The sequence below is a fragment of the Capricornis sumatraensis genome, chromosome 11, assembly GCF_032405125.1.
Source record: "Capricornis sumatraensis isolate serow.1 chromosome 11, serow.2, whole genome shotgun sequence".
Lineage (NCBI taxonomy): Eukaryota > Metazoa > Chordata > Mammalia > Artiodactyla > Bovidae > Capricornis > Capricornis sumatraensis.
In genome coordinates this window covers 93081620-93086201 of record NC_091079.1, presented here as the reverse complement: position 1 = coordinate 93086201, position 4582 = coordinate 93081620, and the positions used below count along the sequence as shown (strand labels likewise).

The 4582-nt window shown below is 43.7% G+C and overlaps 1 pseudogene; it reads right to left on the bottom strand.

Annotated features, from left to right (window-relative positions):
* Window positions 1-2415: 2415 nt before the first annotated feature.
* On the bottom strand, window positions 2416-4278 carry LOC138088770 (protein phosphatase inhibitor 2-like; annotated as a pseudogene).
* Between the last annotated feature and the right edge of the window lie 304 nt (window positions 4279-4582).

Sequence of the window (4582 nt, the reverse complement as noted above, 5' to 3'; positions counted from 1 at the left end):
ATTGGAAGGACTGATGCTGAAGCTGAAATGCCAATACTTTGGCCACCTGATGGGAAAGACTGGCTCATTGGAAAAGACCCTGATGCTGGGAGGGATTGGGGGCAGGTGGAGAAGGGGATGACAGAAGATGAGATGGCTGGATGGTATCACCGACTCGATGGACGTGAGTCTGAGTGAACTCCGGGAGTTGGTGATGGACAGGGATGCCTGGCGTGCTGCGATTCATGGGGTCACAAAGAGTGGGACAGGACTGAGTGATTGAACTGAACTGAACTGAATGGTTTCCTGCAAAAAAAAGAAATCATAGGTAGCAGAATTAGGTATATTAGGAATGCTAAACAGCAGCTTTAGCAACCTAATTTAACCCTTAGTGCCTACTCTAATCAAACTTATATACAGGTATTCTTCCATTATATGCTGAAATCCAGCTGAGTATATGCAAAAATTAACATGGATCTGTTGGTATTTATTTATTAATAGGAGCTCAGGTATTTGGTCACATAGAGTACTGAGTCAATTTTTCATATCTATTGCTACCCAGCAGCAAACCGAGAGTAGTTGCTTAACATGAGACAAGGATTTGCCAAAAGGACAATTTTTTTTTTTAAGTAAGAATGGGATTCTTTTTCAGGCGTTTAAGCAGTCTCCATGGAGTATCTTGATTTTCACAGACTCAACAAGTATCACTGAATCATCTGGGTCATAAAAACAGAGAGCTAGACTTCCCCACAAAGAAGACTGAATCAGGTAGAAAATCTTCTTAGGCTCTGGGTCACACTCAAAGATGATAGGTTTATGAGTTCCTTGATAAATAGGTATTCTTCAATAACACAGCAAGTATACATCAAGGCCTGGGAAGCACGGATTGTTTTCTAATTGAAGAGGATATGAGCAAAAGAGGGCTTCTCTCATAACTCAAGTTGGTAAAGAATCTGTCTGCCAGGGAAGATACTCAGGTTCGATTCCTGGGTTGGAAAGATACCCTGGAGAAGGAAAAGGCAACCCAATCCAGTATTCCTGCCTGGATAATCCCATGGGCAGAGGAGCCTGGCGGGCTATAGTCCATGGAGTCACAAGAGTCAGACACAACTTAGTGACTAAACCATCATGAGCAACACAAACTTGTCTTTGTACTTGAATATCACACAGTGACACAGACAATTGGAATCCCTGAATACTTCAGTGAGGTAGCACTCTTGGTTTTGTGAGGCTGATGTCCAACCATCTGATGTGAATGTCTTGAACTATGTAGGATATCTACTGTTTCCTGTTTTGTTAGACCTAGCTGCATGTTGTCAGCAGTACTGTGTGGAAAGGCAGTATGACTATTTTAAGGCAGAATTGAAGAGTTTACATGATCCTGATTCAAGGTAGTTAGGTGAAATATATAATCAATCAACTTTTATTATATTCATAGAAAACAAACAAGTAAATTAACAAACAGCAGAGTTGCAGAATCTTAGTCATATACCAGGTACTATAATCAGTACAGCTTTATTCCAGGAAAAAGTCTATGTAAAGAACAGTAGTTGCAAGTTGTGCAAGCTGGTTGAGCTTATATTTGAGACATTTCATAATTAGTATCAAATAACACATTTATTAAAATAAATATGACCTAGTTCACATGCAGCAATTTAATTTAAGCAATATAAGCCCTCTCACTGAAGGGCTCAGTGGTAAACAATCCACCTGTCAATGCAGGAGACACAGGTTCGATTGATTCCTGAGTCGGAAAGACCCCTGAAGAAGGAAATGGCAACCCACTCCAGTATTCTTTTTCTTTTCTTTTCTTTTTGGCAAATTTGATAATTTATCTATGAAAAAAAAAAAAGGCTAGTTTGGATGAGAAAAAAAGTTTACTCCTTTCCTTGTAAATATAAAAGAAACTCAAAAGGAATTTTAAAGGTAGTAGTATGTCAGAAAATACAACAGTAAATCATAATGTGATTCTTTCCAGTTAAACAGACAATTTGAACACATGTGTTAAAATACTTTTCAGACTGAATATATTTATCAGCCTATATGATCTGTTGTTCTAATTGGATTTTGATTTTTTTAACCCAACCTTTTATAAGAGCTATCACATCTAGAAATGAAGAAAATAAATTAGATTCCCTCTCCCTTCCCAAAAGATATTAATTTCTAAAGCATGAAAAGCTATATATCTTATACAAATTAATCAGTATTTTTACAAATGGATGACATTATGCTGTACTTGTGTTTAAGTACTACACAAGAATATATGTATCAGTTGGGTATTTTCAGTCTAATTAGCCTCTTAAGTTATTTAACCCTGGTAAATATATAACTGGTATGTATTTTGGTACTTAACTCATGAATTGTAGAGAACAAGAAGCAGTATATTACAGTAACAGAGTTTGTATTTGATAATTACTTTATTGAAAAATATCTCTTCTATGAACTCTGTGATTTGTTTTGCAGTTGGTCACTTGTAGCAGATCCTTGACTTGATTCTTCCATATCCATACTTTTTCCAGCCACAGTCTCTGACATTTCTTCATCCCCCTCCTCATCATTTCAGTCTTTTGAGATTAGTTCATTTCAGTTCAATCACTCAGTCGTGTCCAACTCTTTGCGACGCCATGAATCACAGCACGCCGGGCCTCCCTGGCCATCACCAACTCCCGGAGTTCACTCAAACTCATGTCCATCAAGTCGGTGATGCCATCCAGCCATCTCACCCTCTGTCATCCCCTTCTCCTCCTGCCCTCAATCTTTCCCAGCATCAGGGTCTTTTCCAGTGAGCCAGTTCTTCCCATCAGGTGGCCAAAGTATTGGAGTTTCAGCTTCAACATCAGTCCTTCCAGTGAACACCCAGGACTGATTTCCTTTAGGATGGACTGGTTGGATCTCGCTGCAGTCCAAGGGACTCTCAAGTCTTCTCTAGCACCACAGTTCAAAAGCATCAATTCTTCAGCACTCAGCTTTCTTCACAGTCCAACTCTCACATCCATACATGACCACTGGAAAAAATTAATTTGAGATTAACTGTCTAGCTAATTTAATAGTCAGTCCTTCACTGTAGTTAAGCTTCCTTTTCATTTCAAACTCACTTTTTTCCTCCTACAGGTAAGAGGTCAGTATCCTCATCTCCACTGCTTTCTGGTTCACTAACTTGATATCAGATATGCAGATGACACCACCCTTATGGCAGAAAGTGAAGAGGAACTAAAAAGCCTCTTGATGAAAGTGAAAGAGGAGAGTGAAAAAGTTGGCTTAAAGCTCAACATTCAGAAAATGAAGATCATGGTATCTGGTCCCATCACCTCATGGGAAATAGATGGGGAAACAGTGGAAACAGTGTCAGACTTTTATTTTGGGGGGCTCCAAAATCACTGTGGATGGTGACTGCAGTCATGAAATTAAAAGACGCTTAAAAGACTTTCCTTGGAAGGAAAGTTATGACTAACCTAGATAGCATATTCAAAAAAAGAGACATTACTTTGCCAACAAAGGTCCGTCTAGTCAAGGCTATGGTTTTTCCAGTGGTCATGTATGGATGTAAGAGTTGGACTGTGAAGAAAGCTGAGCACCGTAGAATTGATGCTTTTGAACTGTGATGTTGGAGAAGACTGTTGAGGGTCCCTTTGACTGCAAGGAGATCCAACCAGTCCATTCTGAAGGAGATCAGTCCTGGATTTCTTTGGAAGGAATGATGCTAAAGCTGAAACTCCAGTACTTTGGCCACCCCATGTGAAGAGCTGACTCATTGGAAAAGACCCTGATGCTGGGAGGGATTGGGGGCAGGAGGAGAAGGGGACGACAGAGGATGAGATGGCTGGATGGCATCACCGACTCGATGGACATGAATTTGGGTCAACTCCGGGAGTTGGTGATGGACAGGGAGGCCTGGCTTGCTGCGATTCATGGGGTCGCAAAGAGATGACTGAGCAACTGAAATGAACTGAACTTGATACTTCGGTTCGGAGCTTTCAGCAGCAGCTGCTGCAGTTCATTTCCGAGCTAAGCTCTCTGGGGTCAGGGCTTCAGCGGTTTCTGACTCACTCAGTGGATCTTCCTCATCAGCCACCATACTGTGAGAAGGCGTGCTCGGCTCTCTTCACTAAACCCTAGGCTTCGTGTGCTGGATGAGGTCGCCTGGATGTTCATTCCATCCCACTTCTGGGACCTTTTACTCAGCTCTTGTCAACACTCGCCAGGCTGTTCGGCCGAGGCCGCCAGAGAGGAGGTCGTAGTAGAGCTCTTGTTCTTCAGGATCCCCTCGACAGGCCGCTGCGAGGCCCTGGAGGCCGCCATTGCCCGCGGCTCCGCGTCGCGTCATCGCGTCGCTGCTCGGCGCCGCCCTCAGGAGGGGAGGGGCTGCGCGCGGCAGACACCCGCCAGGCTCCCGCCGAGCCGCCTGGGGCCGGAGCGGCCGCACCCGCTGTCGCGGAGACAGCCTCCACACTGCTGTGCCACACGAGCCTCCACACGAGGACTCGGCCGCTCCGGCGTCTTGGCAGGCGGCCCTCCGCGGGCCCTTGGCGGGCGGCACTCTCACCCCAGCCCTTGGAGAAGAGCAGGCCTAGGACGGAGCGACGCCGATGCTCCACGTCAGTCC